This window comes from Cyprinus carpio, chromosome B23 (assembly GCF_018340385.1).
Source record: "Cyprinus carpio isolate SPL01 chromosome B23, ASM1834038v1, whole genome shotgun sequence".
NCBI classification, from domain to species: Eukaryota; Metazoa; Chordata; class Actinopteri; order Cypriniformes; family Cyprinidae; genus Cyprinus; species Cyprinus carpio.
The window spans coordinates 13,997,061-14,015,281 of NC_056619.1; the positions used below are offsets into that span (position 1 = coordinate 13,997,061).

General features: G+C 37.3%; 1 protein-coding gene and 1 long non-coding RNA gene across 3 annotated transcripts in view; one reads left to right on the forward strand and one right to left on the reverse strand.

Annotated features, from left to right (window-relative positions):
- Window positions 1-16,365, reverse strand: part of LOC109055098 (polyhomeotic-like protein 2) — a 44,181-nt gene extending 27,816 nt beyond the window's left edge. The window contains exon 1 of the mRNA XM_042750086.1: window positions 16,267-16,365. The gene's annotated coding sequence lies outside the window, so the exon portion shown is untranslated. The remainder of the gene's footprint in view (window positions 1-16,266) is intronic.
- LOC122141836 overlaps window positions 1-17,893 on the forward strand; it is a 47,277-nt gene extending 29,384 nt beyond the window's left edge. The window contains exons 1-4 of one of the 2 annotated variants that reach the window (XR_006158130.1): window positions 2,696-2,739; window positions 2,858-3,075; window positions 10,477-10,514; window positions 17,299-17,893. This is a non-coding gene — a long non-coding RNA (uncharacterized LOC122141836). Of the gene's footprint in view, window positions 1-2,695; window positions 2,740-2,857; window positions 3,076-10,476; window positions 10,515-17,298 lie in introns of those variants that run through there. The other variant, XR_006158129.1, reaches the window with a different exon arrangement.
- Window positions 17,894-18,221: the final 328 nt, after the last annotated feature.

Here is an 18,221-nt window from a genome sequence, read left to right on the forward strand (position 1 = left end):
CGTGTAAGAGTATCTCTTAAGGCAAGCTATTAATGCTCACCGAGCTCAGCCTACTTCATGTGATTAATGGGGCGCTTTTGCTACCAACACTCGCTTCACATGACTGGCTGCATTATGTACTACAGCATACATTATTGTGCACTAGAGATGTTGGGTGCTTCATGCTACCAAGCAGTGGTTTGCATGATTACTTACTCTGTTCTTTTCAGTTCTACTGTTGCATTGAGCTGGAACTTTGTATTAATGTGGGCAACCTACAAGTTTGTTGCCTCTATCAGCTGTTCCGCCGCATGTTGCGGTTCGGACTGATTTTGACCGTTCTCCGCGCTTTAGCTTTGGAGATGGAGAGGATAGCCCTAAAGCCATTGGTGCAGGGACTATGTTGACATCGAATGATTATGCCTGATTTTAGTATCCATTCCTGTTTCAGAGGTTTTATCCCACAACACAGGTGTCTCGGGGCCTCATGAGGGAGGATCAGGCTATCGTATGGTTACACCATCCAGTTTATTCGGGTTGATTGGATTTGCATCACCTAACCTTGTGCTTGGAGTAAGCAATGTCAAGATGCTGACACAAAAGTTCATCCTGTCTCTATCTGAACCACAGATTGGTTTGTGACCATCGATCTAAGGATGCATACTTCTGCATCCACATCGTAAAGAGACACAGGAAGTTCCTCGGTATGCGTTTTGAATAAAGCTTGCCAATACTGTATTCTTCCATTGAACTGGCCTCGAACGCCAATTGTGTGGTTGTCACATTAGGTCAAGGACTGATAACATGGCTGTGGTCTCATACATTGGTCAGAGAGGATTACGCTCTCGCCCCCTTTGCAGGTTGGTAAGACGTGTTATTCTTTGGACGCAGACCAGGTTCCTGTCGATCAGAGCAGTTCATGTCCCGGGTCACCTGAACTCAGGAGTGGACTTACTCTTGAGGCCAAGTTTGGAGGCTGGAGAATGGAGATTGCACCCTCAGGTGGGTGAGTCTCATATGGCAGAGGTTCGGCTGAGCGGAAGTGGATTGTTTGCTTAGAGCATGTGCATTGCCCACTCTGGTTTCCTTGTCTCCTCCGTCGCCTCTGGGTGTGGACGCTCTAGCCAAGAATGGCCCAGGACCAGTCTTATGCCTTCCTGTCGACCTGTTTGCTTCCAAACGATTCTGTTCAGAGTAAGGTTGGTCAGAGTGAACATTTGTTTTTGGTGGTGCCGTTTTGGCCCACTCGTACGTGGCGCCATATGCCCTTAAGTGGATACACTCTGGACCCAGTCCATTACCCTGTAGGGACCTGCCACAGGTTTATGTGGCTGCCTGAGCATTACCCATAGAGGTGTTTCAGCGGGATGTCACCCTCTGGTTTCCTGTTTCATGCAGGGACGAGATGGCTTAGGCCTTTTTCGCCCAGCACAGATTCCTTTTTGGGACTTATTTTTTAGTTGGAAGGCCTGGCAGGCCATCCATTTGAGCCGTTTAAATCTGTCAGATAACTTTGAAATCTTAAGCATTTTTTGGTAATCCTATCCTCTATTAGAGGAATGAGGATCTGCAGGCTCTGTCAGCTCCTCTTGATTGGAGTTTTGCCCATGGTTGGTAAAGTCTTATTGCTTCCTAGGCCTAATTAATCCTAAGGCTGCTTTTCACTTTCAGCAAGTGGTTGGAGGCTTTCTCCCCTGTTATGCGGGGTCAGATAGTGACTATATCTTTAGCCTATGAGGCGCATGGTGTGACTTCGCCTCTAAAGGTGCATGCTCATTCTACGAGAGCAATGGCTTCTTCTCAGACTCTCTTTTAAAGAGCCTTTGATGGGAGATGTCTGTGCTGTGGCAGGTTAGTCCTCTCCTAGCACTTTCATCAAGTTCTCCCGGGTCTCTTCCGCTTGAGCAGACTCTTTTCTCAGTCTTTCAGCTATCTTAGGTACGTCAGGCATGATGATATAGCGTTCCCATAGCGATGACGTCATCGCAGCATTAAATTAAGGTGAACCTATGAAAGGGAACATCTTTGTTACGTATGTAACCTTAGTTCCCTGAATAGGGAACGAGATGCTGTGATGCTGACCATTCCGTACCTTCGATAGCACTTCCTTCGTCATAGTGTAAAATCTGATTAAATAGTGCGCAGCATGCATATATGAGCATTCGTGACGTATGCTCGGGGCTGTGCTAAGCGCTATTGCCAATAAATTGGAGTGATGGTATAAGGGCTTTAGACATTCGTCACACCAGTGGTGTTCCTATAGCGATGACGTCATCGCAACATCTCATTCCCTATTCAGAGAACCAAGGTTACATACGTAACGAGATTTTTTGCTGTCTACATGATAACACTGCAACCAGAGTTTTTGAAAATCTTCACCCTGGAAGGCGTTTTCAAAAATGTTCTGTTTCAGTGACCTGGTGCTGCATTTGCATGTGGATGAATGGCCAAACTGCGTAGAAAAAGCTGCGGTTTTAAAAATAAATGCGTTCGTGTGAACAGGGCCTTGAACATAGGGAAAATAAGCATGTTAAAACCCACAAGCAATTACACAAGCTACTTTCAAAGTTGCAAACAGATTCATTCAGGTTACTTGCAAATAACCAAGCTCTCTGCTACCCTGAGGGGAGATCAGTATTGAACCAATCACAGACTTTTCACCTGTTTCCAATATACTAGTGGTTTGCTGTACATTAAAATCTTTGTCACTCTCACACTGAGTCCCATCTGACAGGATCATGATTTAATCCGTGCAGACAGGTCCTTTTCACAACTAAATCCTTTTATTTTTAATTATCACTGAAAGTGACAGCTACACCGTTTGTTTGACATTTTATGGTTCTTGACTGCCTAACTGTAACACTTCTCACAATTGCAGGGCTCAGTTCATTTATGATCCACATGCCCACGCCATCTCCATTAGCTCTGAACAAATGTGAAGACTGATCGGCTGGAACAACATAACGCAGTCATGACAACAGCACCAGAGGCAGCCCCAGGCTTTGATCCATCTGGGGATCTCATGGACCATAAGAGATGTATCAACAGGCTCTATAACATGACGAAAGCTTGATTAATGCTTTGATTTCAACTCAGGTAAAACTGCTTTTGTGTCTTTGGAATGCATTAGATAACATCACACTTGAAATGGTGATTTTTGTTATTTAGAGGCAGTCAAACAAATAGTATGCCAAAAAATGTGCACTAGGAATGACAGAAAGATTGTTCTAAGGTTCTCTCAAAGTTACAAACAAAACATTCTTGCAGTGAAGTTGTTACTTTGGTTGTTTCAATTTAAAAGATACTAATATGTTACATTTAGGTACTAATATTTAAACTTTTGGTACTTATATAAACCCTTTAGGGGTAAATAAGGTACAAAAGTGTAGCTTTTTTAAAAAAAAGTACTGCCCCATTGACAGCTTTTGGACTTTTTTTCTGAGAGTGTAAATTATTTCAGTGTTAACAAGCTTTAAAAATATTATGTTTTTTTTAGTTTGTTCTAAAAATAACCACATTTATGAATTATTGAACCACCTGCAGTTAAAACCTTTCAAGGTCATAATTGTCTTTACAATGTCCCTACTGTATACACATACACACAGTGGTGGCCAAAATTATTAGAACACTAGTATTTTCAGCAGCTAAAAATGGTTTTGAGTCAGTTATTTCTATCTTTTGCTATAGGGTGTCAGTAGGAAATATCAGTTTACATTTCCAAACATTCGTTTTGCCATTAATTGTAATAATCCAGTGAGATTTTTGTTTGCACAAGGAGTCTGACAACAGCCAGTGCTCCACACAGAGATTTGTTATAATCATGGAGTCTGATGTCTGGAATAACATGAAGAAATGGAACAAACTGAGACAGACTCAATCCAGAAAAGCTGGTAACATCTCCAAGATGCTTCAAGAAACCTACCTGCAAAGCTACCTGAAAAACTATGCACAAGTGCACCTAGGGTAAAAGCTGCTTTAAACACAAAGGATGGTTCACCAAATGTTGATGTAATATTTAATAAGTTAATTGATAAAGAAAATCTATCTGACTATCAAGTGCCTAAAACTTTTAACAGTTCGGTAGCTATGCAGGTAGGTTTCTTGAAGCGTCTTGGAGATGTTACCAGCTCTTTTGGATTGAGTCTGTCTCAGTTTGTTCTGTTTCTTCATGTAATCTCAGATAGACTGGATGATGATGATGAGATCAGATCTCTGTGTGCAGCACTGGCTGCTGTCACAAAAATCTCACTGGATTATTACAATTAAAGGCAAAATTAATGCTTGGAAATGTAAACTGATATTTCCTGCTGACACACTACAGCAATAGAAATAACTGATCGAAAACCATATTTTAGCTGCTAAAAATACTAGTGTTCTAATAATTTTGTATACACCACCACTGTATACACACATTTATGCTCACATTTTCAAATTTTTAAATATTATTTCTGAAAGTTCTGTGGACATTAAACATTCAGTTTTGAAAAGCATGTTTAAACAGATGTTAAAATCATGAAAGCCTCAAATTTACTGCTACTAGCATCTGCTAATAACCTATAAAACCTTTCTGAGAAAATTAATACCATGGCGGTTTGTGGAGTTTTTTTAAACATTAAGAGTCAACATGAAATCGTACCACTTACATAATGCAAAATATTTTCAATAAAGATAGAGTATTATTAGAAATAATCCTATAAAACCAATGATTAATCACGATTAATCACATCCAAAATAAAAGTTTTGTTTACATAATATATGTATGTGTACAGGGTATATTTATTATGTATATATAAATACACACACATAAATTATATATTTAGAAAATATTTACATGTATATACATTTATATATTTATATTCTTATATTTTATATTATATATAAATATATTTAATATATAAACATAACATATTCTTCTTAAATATATACATGCATGTGTGTGTGTATTTATATATACATAATAAATATACACAGTATACACACATATATTATGTAAACAAAACTTTATTTTGGATGTGATTAATCGTGATTAATCATTTGACAGCCCTATATTTTGTTGTGTTTAATTGTTGTTAGTTGTTTGATAGATTTAGTTTTGAAAAAATAAGTTTGTGATCATTTTTGTTATTATTTTGATAATATTTTGATAACCTTCATGACATCAGTAAAGAAAGGTAAATTCAGAGGCAGAGAAAACATTTTTAACTTAAATGCCAATTTTTTAGAATGCTGTGTCATGTGCGAAACACTGCAAATAATGGGTAACACAAGCACATAAGGTTGAGAACATTCCACTAATGTTTTTACTGCAGCTGATTCATTAACTCATGTAGAGCGTACAATTACTAGCAAGGAACTCTCTAAAGTCAAACTTCAAAATTCGGTAAAAACACAAGCCAAAATCAAATGAGTTGCACTATACTCACTCAGATAGTCTGACAGCTTCCACCACAACTTGTGACAGGGTACAACTGGCAGCTAGGAGAATCCAAACTCTGACTGTTCTCTGGGACAGAACTCCTCCCATCACAGATGACTGGGACCCAATAATGTCATTAAACAAACACACATCAAAGGCTGCTGCCGGGGGAAATGACCTGTGGTTCTTCTTGGGGGCTGGGAGGACACTTGTTGATCAAAACAGACCCGGCCCGGGGCCCCCCTTCCTTTACTCAGCCGAGGAACAGCTAGACCAACAGACAGGCCACTGAACCAAATGGAAGAGATCTTCTATAGTGCAGTACACCTGCTGTAATGTGTCTAACACGTTCAGACTGGCCTAAAATTGTGAGTTATTTGTGTTTGTTTGGGTGCACATTAAGAAAAAAAGAATGAAAGAGACTTCATACAGTGAGATTTTCTATTTTAGTTATGGATATTGAAGTCATCAGAATACATTTGTGGAATTTGTTTGATCCCTCTTAACCTTCCATTAGATGTGGAATCTTTCAAGGACATATAAAAGCTTAATTCAGTCCATTCTCCATTACCTTGAAAAGAAGACTCGTCTTCTCTTTGTCGTTCTCCCTCTCTCTCTCTCTCTCTCTCTCTCTCCCTTCTCTCCTCTCATTATTTTACCAGCTAACACAACACACTACACATTATTCCACTCGATTTGCTCTCTAGACTACATTAGAGACGCCCTCACCACACAGCTCTGTATAGCTAACTGAACATCCAATGCCATCATCATCATCTGTCAGACACCAAATTGAGTTACACTGTTTGAAGGCAAAAGTGCTTTTGGTGTAGCAACAAGGATGCAAAGTCTGAACTGAGCAAGACAAATAGAATTAGCATGAGCGAGCCGGAGCTGTAAAAGACGAGGTTAGGTCGAGGCGTTCAGGCAGAGATGGGTTATCAGCACAATGCAAAGGCCACATCAAACAATCAGGGCTAAACCCTCAGGGTGAATGACTACAGATGGATGAGACACCCAATCTGTGCCTGTCTGGACAAAACCAGTCCACTAGGATCACAGCAACGTGGCCATCAAAAGATGCTGAGTAACTGCTAAAACTAGTTGTGTGTCTTGTCACGCATTTGTCATGTCATAAACTGACAGCTTGACTGAAGAGAATTGATTAATGGTCGGCCACTGTTCTGAGTACTGCACATATGTGTATTCACATGTCCTGCAGTGTTCCATACTAAACTCTTGTATTGTAAACAGCATTTTGCTGTATACTGTAATATGCATGCAGCTTTTATGGCTATTATTAACTGAGAGACTATGACTGTGTGTGTATAGATACTGTAGATAGATTAATAGATAAATTAACATTTATTAATATGTTCAATAAACGAACATTTAAGTTGAATAAATAATAATTAAATAACAAACATTTTTTAAATTGCTTATTAATAAATGTTCATCTTATCATTGCTGATTCCTCTAGTAATTGTGTCTATGGTTTTTAATTTACAACCTATTTTCGGTTCATTTTAATCCAGTCAGATAGTAATTTTTAAACAATAGTTGAGTTGAATAAAACTGATTTTTCTTGTTATTTTGTTTATGGTTCTTTATTTTTTATTTTGAGAGATTCTAATATTAATTCATATAAATTAAACATTTTCTGATTCAAACTTTCACATAGCATCTTTAGGTTATAATAACATTAAAAATTCAAATCCAGGTTCTGTTTTCAAAGATTTATTATAAAATTATTATTTTTTTCCCAAAATGGAATCGACTGGTGACTTTTTTTTTTTTTTTTTTTTTTTTTTTTTTTTTATAAATTCATTTTTTTTAAAAGTATTTTTCATATTGAAACTGTTGAAAAATACACACCATAGTAAGTTGATCCACATATGAAAGGCTCTGAACTTGGTCAATACTAATCATACTTACATACAGGCACTGGACTAAAAATACATTCAATCAGTCATTGCTATTATAAAATTATTATTTTTTTCCCAAAATGGATTCAACGGGTCATCTTGTTAATGATATAAATTAATTACAGCAATAAAAGAAAATTTTGTCATGAACATACATGAACAACATCACATTAAACCAAAGAAATTCCAAAATGATATTTCCCTTACATTCAACTAGCTCCCAAAAGTGCATTCATCTTTGCCATGTTACATTCATTTTACATGTTACATACGTGGGAAGTCGTGGCCTAATGGTTAGAGAGTCGGAATCCCAATCGAAGGGTTGTGAGTTCGAGTCTCGGGCCGGCAGGAATTGTGGGTGGGGGGAGTGCATGTACAGTTCTCTCTCCACCTTCAATACCATGACTTAGGTGCCCTTGAGCAAGGCATCGAACCCCCCAACTGCTCCCCCGGGCGCCGCAGCATAAAATGGCTGCCCACTGCTCCGGGTGTGTGTTCACAGTGTGTGTGTGTGTTCACTGCTCTGTGTGTGCACTTTGGATGGGTTAAATGCAGAGCACGAATTCTGAGTATGGGTCACCATACTTGGCTGAATGTCACGTCACTTCATTTAGTTGACTAGTGCTATACGCTGTATTAACAAAAACATTAATGGCATTAATAAAAACACTTACACTGACAAGCTATCCAATATCGCATTCATAATTGAATGCGACTCATTTGCGATTATGAATGTGATATTTCAGAACTTGTCAGTGATGTACGGCTCTGTGTATTAAATGCTGCTCCATCTGAAAGCACGCGATGGAGATTTATCACAGAACTGGCTTTACTGACGAGATGCGCATGACAATCACATGCAATTTATCATGCAGCCCTTGTTTGTTGATCACAAAGTACAAAGTAGATGAGGAAAACTAGGATGCCTGGTATATTCAGAGTGCCGCCATTACTGTTTACAATGGTTATTTTAGCATAAATTCAATTTTTATTTTATTTTTTAAATAGTGTTTATCACGTTTTGGAACCAAACTATTAATTTATAAATAAACATTACCTATATTAATAAATGCTGTAAAAGTTACTAACTAAAATTATTATTTTATAAATAAACATTACCTATATTAATAAATGCTGTAAAAGTTGTGTGTAATATTGATAAACATTACCTATATTAATAAATGCTGTAAAAGTTACTAACTTACTATAAGTTACTATATTGTTTTTTGTTATGTTTTTTATTAATTTGTGATTTGATAAGTTTAATTATCATGTCATGCTCACCACTCTGCTATTTAAACTAACAGTCTCTCTGGATATTAGCTTCATCACAGGATGCTTGCTGTCAGCTTTGACACCTTTGGCCAAGTGTGAGTAAACAGTAAAGCAATTAGAAGCGTCTACAGTTAATGGATACGTCAGACGTGGTGTCACCTCGAGATCTGACACTCTGGAAATTAATTCTGTCAAAGGTGAGATTCAATGGTGCTCTGTAGCACAAGAGCGTTTATCACTGATTTCACTGCAGCGAAGGACCTTGACAAAACATGCTGCTTAACAATGTGCCTGTTGAGCATACATCAATGCTTGTCATAAATCAGAGACGTGGAGAGCACACATATAGAACCTCATGCGTGAGTCAGTACCATTCTCTTCTATCATCATCTATCTCAAACACATGCAATGACTCAACAGAGCAATTCTAGATGAAGTTCTCCTTCTTGAGGTGCTCTCAAAACTAGCCACCACAAAATAGTTCAAAGTGAGAAATTTATCTTAAACTTGACAAGCCATTGTTCTGGCAGGACAGAACAATGGCTTGTCAAGTTTAAGATAAATTTCTCACTTTGAACTATTTTGTGGTGACTTCTCTCTTCTCTGGTATCCATCATTCTCCACGTTAGCACATTCCTCCTATGTGGCAACCAGGCAGAGGAGATTTGTGGCCCTCATTTCCTGATGATCCACCATAAAACTGCCGGCTTTGTCTGCAAGGGCCACATCGTTGTTGAACTGAGAAAGCATGAAATATGACCTCAGTCGCCTTGGTATCGGTGTGAAGAGCCTGACAGAGGGGGGTTTCTCTGTCTGGCAGCTATCAAGTGTTTTTAGAGGTACTGTAGTTTGCATGACCCACCTTTAAAAAAATAAAGGTTCTTTATTGGCATTGATGGTTCTATGAAGAACCTTTGACATCTATAGAACCTTTCCATTGCACTAAAGGTTATATATAGTGGAAAAGGGTTCATTAGATTGGTAAAATGTTCTTTACACTAACAAAAGTGGTTAATCGCTTCAGAAAAACCCTGAGTGTTGCTATATGACAGAGGGGATTTGAACAGAAGCCAGGCAGAATTTTGCACATGCAAATATCCAGGCAGCTGAAAAAATCTGGGTGACCACACTGCATGTAAATGGAAGGGGAAATGAATATACAGACCATGTGTTTGCATATTTAAATAGTCCAGTTTAAATATAGAGCTACCTTATCATCAGCAACTGAACGGGAATGCCAAGTATGTGGTGCAATTTCACAATGATTTGGGATTCTGTGCATTCAAAGCTATCATTTAAAATGGAGCCATTAACATATAAATTAGGTGCTCACAGAGCCAGACAAATTGGAACAGTATAGCATGGTTTTGGCTATTTTGCTGTGTATCATTTCTGATTATCGTGTGGAGTCCAAGCGTGAAATAACCTGAATTTGAACATCAGTAACACATTTCCTCTCTAAAACAACGCAGGCCTCCCAGATCGCAATTGTTAGCACCATCTCATTATTTTGTCTCAATCAAAAAATAATGTCTTTAGTTGCACAAAACCACTTAAAAACAGTCAAACAGCACTCTTGGGAGGCCTGAGCTGTTCCTAAGGCATGCCTAAATCTGATAGCTGACTGTAGCCCATTAAATGCCTTTCAGGATTATGAGGTGACACAGTTTTGTCAAAGTAAAAATATAAAAATATTCATGCTTCTGATATGGAAATAATCAAATGTTTTATCTCTGAAAGGGATAGTTCACTCAGAAATTAAAATTCTGTATGATTTACACAAAAGGAGATGGATAGGGAGATTTGTCAATCTTCAAAAAGTAGCACTGGTCACTTTGAAAATTTTGCCATTCACATCTTTTTTTTTTTATTATTCCACAGAAAGAAAGAAAATCAAATGGGACCCAAAAGACATAAGGGTGAGTAAACTGAGAGAACTGGGGAACTGTTCTTTAATTGAAACGTGAAATGATTGGTCTGTTTGAAACAAGTCATTAGTCTAGCTCAAAGATGCTCTCACACTGGGACTATAAATTACCGTCTTACTGCCAAAAGTGTGAGAGCTTTACAGGCTGTATTCTTCCTCTTTGTCTGAGCATGAAAAGACTGCAGCCAGCAGCACACGTGGCCCTCTCTGTGCAAACTCCCAGAGCCGTAAAACTGCATTACCACAGGGAAGGAATCAGATACACAGATGCCCCAGAGACCACTCAGTTTACAAAGCACCTCAAAGCCTTCCAGCCTGCAAGTTATTACTGACAGAACCTGAAGAACCTGAAATCAGTTTGCACTTTCTCATTGAGTAACAAAATTTAAAGCTGAATTGTGTCATTTTTTAGGTTACAGGTTTCTTAAACACTCACCTTCTGCTATAAAATTCAGAAGTTAGGTTATTTTTAGCAATAAACCATTAAAGACAGACTTACTGTGAGATATGAGATTTTTAATCAATGGTATATGCTTTTGTTGAAGCTATCAGTCTGCATTATTATTATTTTTTTTTAATAATTATGTTTAACAGTGAAATAACTGGTGAAAAACTATAATACCCATTCTGCAAAAAAAAAACTCCACCAATCAGAGGTGCCAAAAAACCTCTTTAGCATCTTCCAACTGTTGTGTTATTTTTTTTTTATTTAATTTTATATTATTGTATTTTTTTATACATTTTAGCCAACACATTATTTTTTAGATCACAAAATCTTGGATTTAATCTAGTGGTCAACTTGTTTTCTTTCAATTATCACAGGTCTTTCTTTTTGGAACTGATTTTTCGCAGGACTAAATGATCTAAACTTATGCACCTAGGTTTTTTTTTTTTTTTTTTTTTTAAATGACTGGAATAAAATGTGGGGGTTTAATATATATTTTGCAAAAATAAATAAATAAATAATAATCATAAAATCTTTATATATGTAATCAACATCTTCCAATCGATAGTTTTAAATTTGGCATTTTTGATTATATCATGCTCAATGGTTCATGGGAATGAATCTCTTTCCCTTAATAAAGCCATTAAGCTGCTGTACGATTTTCAAATACTTTTTTGCTTCAAATCATAGTTTGTAATATTGTGATTTAGCTAGCTGGCTTGGTTCATGGCTTATATCTCTTCCAGATAATTATTTTTAAATGTATTTATTTTTATTATTTTTTTTTACAAAACTTCAAGAACCAAGGCTACTTTTACTCTATTAGCTGGTCACTGTTGCTTTTCAGCTTTAAATGTGCAACTTTTAACTTTTTCCCATTATGAAACAGTTCTTAAAATAGTTTTAGTGGACATTGTTTCATAGCAAATGGTGAATGGTAGTTTTTCAGTTGCACACATAGTTAAAACACCTAAGCAAACCTTATTCTTGTGAAACACAACCACCTGTCATAGCCACATTCTCTGGGCGTGAAGCTGTCAGATAGTACTTAGCAAATGGGGAAGAAAGAGATGACAGATCCTGTTTGTAATTTAAGCCCTCAGAGTTAAACTGCCTCTCTGATCTTTGATTTACTTCAGTCCTTAGGTGGAAAGCCTAGAGAGTAACACAAGAAATGAAAAGTGACTGTAAATATTGAAAACCTCAGAACTATGAGGCTTTTATGTGTCTTAAGAAGCTATGTCACTCTAATTTGTCTAACAATGTCTAGAGATGTAACACTCAAAAAACCCATTAGCCAGAGTGGTAAAACCTTCAAATCCGTCAATTTTAATTAAAAGACTCTTGACTGACAAATTCCACCTTTGTGTGAGATTTATCAGTCAAAGTAAAATTAATATTATGGTATTTTGTATCGAACATGCCTTTAAACATTCCACTGAGTTTATGTACATGACCAGCAAATGTTAGTCTTGCAAATAATTTTAAGTGTTATAGTGTACATCTTTATATTTTTATTTTACACTGCGATTTTTAGTATATTGTATACCTATTATGTAAATATTTTTCTGTTTCTTCCTGGAATGCTTGATTCTGACTTGTCAGTAACAGCATTTATCTGTAATTACTTGATATAAAGACCACTAAACTGTATATTTGATTGTTGTCCCAAAAAATTTTTTTAATTCAAAAATCAGTATTTCAAATTCATTTATGTATTTATTTAGTAGCTTTCTAATAGGTAGAATAATGATTGATCACAGTGATGAGTATTTTGCAATACTGACCAACTGACTGTACATTGTATCTTATTTTAGATATGCATAGGAGGAAATGTGACTGAATTTCAGCATTTTGGGGAAATCCCAAAGTCATGACATCCACAGAAACTGAATATTCAAATGTGGATGTTTTTACATATATGATCCTAATAATATGAGCCAGTCAAGTTAAAGATAAATTGGATGGAATATGGGCCAAATATCAGTGGTTGCTGGCCTTGCTGGTGCGAACCAATTTATTGATGCCTTAAGCTTTGCTTCTCCAAAAAAAAAGGAAAGAAAAAGGAAGATTTATGTCAAGCAGCTGTGTAGCTGTCGGCTGCTGAGCCGGAGAGCTAAGTGAGAGGGAGAGGAGGACAGAGAACACCTGGGTATGGAGCTCAGAGGCAGGCAAGAATCACTTTCATCTGCCCAGGCAGCAGTGGAGGGAGAGAGTTGTCTGCACTCACTTCATACACTCTCAAACAGATACTACAGGCTGTCAGCAGCTCTCACACATTCTCATTCAGATCCTGTTCCGCTTACTCTGGAAAAAAAAAAACATTCTGCCAGAAAAGTGAGACCTGTGCATATCGAGAAAACTATTTTACTGATTATACATTAGTTAGTTCCGGTTCTCAAATTTAATTGGTCAAGATGCGATATAAGAGTGCTGGTCACTGTGACTTTTTGCTGTTTGTATCAATCCGGTTGTCCGTGTTAGTGCATTCTGGACAGATGAACAGTCTGTGTATTAGTGTTGGGGATTTTTGGTGACTCTTTTTGCATTTTTATGAGCAAGTCTCTGAATGATTCATTCCGTCAATTTGTTCAAACACACAGATTCATTCAGGAACTCGGTTAATTTTTGTGTGTATTTTTGCATTTTTATGAGCAAGTCTCTGAATCCAGCTGATTCTTTTAAACACACTGATTTATTCAGTATCAAAACAACACTGTGCAAGTCTCTGAATCATTCATTCCGTCAGAACTAAACAACTGACTGCTGTTGTGAGTCATTGAATAATTCACTCAACCAATTCTTTCAAACACACTGATGTGTTCAAAACCCGAATATAAAAAGGATCCACGCCATGTGATGCTTAACATTTAAGTTACTCAGTATTAATTTCTTGTTTATTGAACTGTTGTTTGAAATTAATATCACACTCATAAATATGCTGTTGCTGTACAGCACTTTTTATGGTATTATGTTTCTTATTCAATATGAAATAACAAGTGTTTTCAAACAGAATCTATTCAGTTGAAAATAACTGAAAATATTACCTCTCCAAGATAACAAGGCATGATCAAAAGCTTGTTGTTGCAAATATTACCAGATTTAGTAGTATTGACCTTCTGAACTCGTTGACTGAGAATTATCAGTGAGTTATGCTGATGCAGCACTCAATTTGATTAATCACTTTCGGCGGTTTTAGACTCTTGAACCAAGGCATCACAAGCATACACACATTCTGCAAATATTTCTCTGAGGACAAAACTTGTCATTCTCAGGAAAGATAGGAGAGAAGAGCTGTGTACATATCTAAAAGTCAGATAAGTATCAGAAACTGTCAGAAAAGAAAGAGAGCCCTGACATACGGTCTGTTTTGAGTTTGTGTTAATGGTTGAGTCACACGGGAGCGTCATCAGGCATGACAGAAGAATGTCATGGTGAGCGCTGAGGTGAACGCGTTCATTCGCTGGGTCTGCATCTCGTCTTCATGAGGGCTTGGACAGCACTGTACGAAAACATCTCGGCTCATCTGTTACTGTTTCTCACCGCTTTCATCGCTGGAGATGGATTTCACCATTCAGTGCCACATAACACATATTGCTGAGTCCTGTATAGCTCATTAAAGATCAAGGGGTCGTTGCATGTGCTCAAACACAGACCTCTTCCCTCAAAAGAACCATCATCAGCATGTGATATATGCTCTACACTGGACTGCAGTCTGTTAAAAGTGAAAGCAATTGTGTTTAGTGTGAAGGGATTTGGTCAACCGAAGAAGCAAGATTGAAAATTTAATTGTCAACTGGACTTAATCAAATGATTTTTTTAGAACATTGTAGTAATACTTCAACTGCGTTAGAAAGAGTACAGAGACTCATATTTTTAGGCAAACTATCTAGTTTCCAGATCAAAAAACAAGCCTACAAGTTGCAATGAAATGGAAGTATCAACAAATCTTTTCTTCTGTATAGTGAGATATCTCTGCTAATTTCATTCTATCTCTTTTCTCTTGACTACAGGAGCCTCTTGCGCTACTCAACAAGCCCCTCAATTCTTGGGACCAGAGTTGTGTCCCTCCTGTTTGACTGATTATTAGAGTGACCTGAGGGTGAAGGTGAACTACTCATGCTCATTGTGAGGCCCATGACACAGGAAAGGCAAAACATGGGGGTCTTACCCCAATTACCGTACAGAAGTGACCTGCCCATTGGCGGTTTGAGAGCAACAAGCTTTGCTCGATTCATCTGCAGTAACCTGGAAGTACCTTAGCACTATAATGAATGACACACTATTGCTTCCTTCACTCTATAGCACGATTGCACAAGTACATATAAAACACACATCACATATAAAGCTAACACACAAAAACACTTGTCCAGCTGTTCAGTGTCAAATTCATAAAATGCCACTGGCGAGATTACACACAAGCGTCACTTTGCTTGGCTTTGTTTACAGAGCGTTGGGTCAAACTAGCCTGTACTGAAAGAGTGCAGATGGTCTTGTTATTTGAGAGGCGATAGGTTAAATGAATTGTATCAGCACTAGCTGTCAGTCAGTCAGTCTACTAGCGCAACACTCCCCTGTCCGGGAATGCATTGTCTCCATTTAGTCTTACGAGAGGTCTGAAAGCTTCTTGTGTACATGTGTGCTGAACAAACTCATCGATAATCCTTAAAACATTGCAAATGATGTGACGCATGTCCACGTAAATCACTCACCTTCAACTTTGGTAATAATACTGCAGTCATAGTACTTGTCTTATTGATAATATTGAGTAATCAGGTTGACACAGAAAAGGGATAATTTACCCAAAAATGTATTCACACTTAAGACATTTTGATGTTTTTGTCCATAGAATGAAAGTCAGTGGGGTCCGAAGCAACACTGGACACCTCTGACTTTGACTGTATGGATAAAACAACACGAATATGAAAGAAAATCATACAGGAGGGTGAGTAAATAATGACAGAATGGGTGAAGTGTAATTTTAAAGGAGGGTCTCAAGTTCCTTGAGCCCACCTAGATAATAACTGTCAATCTGTGTTGCTTTATCTGATGTTAGTAACCGTACTGAAAGCAGTGGAGACATGTGGTGGAATTCTCCAAAGTAAACAGCTTTCATTGTGCCGAGACGGACATGCACAGACATATGCACATTTATGCACTCTATTTAACATACTGCTGATATAAGACACTAAGCCTGAAGAGACATATTTAAATATAAGTAGGGCTTCCTGAACAAGTGACATTTACAGTCACATATGAAGCCAAAAACAACAGCACATCTTAATAAAGCTCTACATACCCTCAACACAGGCCTCGTCTCAACTTCAATCGCTTGTTCCTTTCCTGATATCCTACACCATGTCTGAAGTCTGCTCTATCCGACAGGCACAGACTACACCAAGCAGAGAGGAGGAGAAAAAATACAGCATGAATTAGCATTCCTAAAGCAATCATGTGACTTCAAAGCACCAATAGGCTGCTCTGGATTCAGTATGATCCACCTCTAGCTCCTCCCTTCTCTTCGCTCTTGTTTCGCTCTCTTACAGAAACCCTTTGACAGGGGTGTTGTGATACATGTGGTCTGTCGATGCACCTATTTTTGCTATTAAACATCTAATATTGAAAATGTAATAATGTGATAATGTAAAAGTAATGATGTGCAATATGTAGAAGAGTGTAGTATAATAAAAAAAAACATATTTAGGTTTGTAAATACTGTACTATGTAAATGAAAATGCAAAAATGCTGTCACAAAGAGGGTTTAAATACAAGAAGTGTGAAACAACAATGCATGTCTTTTTACTGTCAGAATTCTAATATTTTGAAATTTCTAATTTTTAAATCAATTTTCATATACAAAGCAAATATTTACATATATAGAAGAGTATGATAGTATAATATAAATCCTATATTTAGGGTTGCAAATACTGTTCTATATGAATGAAAATGCAAAAAAAATGTCACAAAGAGGGTTTAAATGCAAAACGTGTGAAGCAGCAATGCATGTATTTTTGCTCATTTCTAATATTAAAATCAGACCCTCAGTTTGCATATTCAAAGTAAATATATACATATATATATAAATGTCATATTTTGGGTTGCAAATACTGTTCTATGTGAACAAAAATGCAAACATTGTGCCACAAAGAGGGTATAAATGCAAAACGTGTGAAGCAGCAATGCATGTCTCTTGTCGTAGATGCTGTGAGAAAGCGGTTCAGTCTCAGTGCTGAGCAGAGGGAGGAATTGTAGTCTAACAACAGTGTGCTAATGTCCTGTCTGCATGTGTGCACTATCCTCCATCTTATTAAGCCTCTGTGTCTCATTACAGCCGGTGGGGGGTGGAAGCCTACAACACACCTCTGTTGCTTGACCCTGATTTTTACGAGCCCACCTCAACAAAGAGCATTAAACAGCAATCATGGCTGAATGCTGAACACCTCAAGAACACAATTGCACCGGTCTCGCTCAAGGGTGATTCAAACTGTAGTTTTTTTTTTTTTTTTTTTTTCGGTTGTGGCGTGAGGCAGTAAAGTGGCTGGATGTGGAACAGGATGCTGCGATACTAAAAGCCGTTAAGTGATGGGAGGTGTAATAGTCTGGGACACACAGGTGCTTAAGCAGCGTTGGCATAATTAAACAGGTCAGAGGACAGCCAGGAGAATGAACGGAGTGACTGTGCTACTTTCTGCTCTGATAATAAGTTCCTTATGCTTCTGTTATGTCTGTATGTGTGTGTGTGTGTGTGTGTGTGTGTTTGTGAGAGAAAGAGAAGATCGTTATTCTGTAATGAGCCTGTACAGTGTTTTATGTTTTAGAAGAAGTGAAAGCCATTTAAACTAGGTAAGTATATCAGTGTTTTTAATTTAAATAACTTGAAGACAACATGTACTGTAGCAGATTTAAATGATCCGTTTCATTTGTGATTGTAGTCAAAATAAATGATTGAGACATTATCTGGAAAATGTTTGCTTATTTTAATTATTTATGTTATGTATGCTGTCATACATAAATTTTTACATTGTTCAACTCAATATTTGAATTTGAATATGATTTTCAATTCAAATGTATTTGCATATTAATTTTAGTTTAGGTTTAGTTTCAATTAAACCCAATTTAGTCCACTTGTGGTTTATTGATATAGTAAACTAGAAGACTTTTTGTTGTGATTCTGGGTATGAGGTATATTGTTCTTGATTTGTATTAACAACTATTTAATTATTAGTACAGGTATGTGTGCATCCACATTGGTAG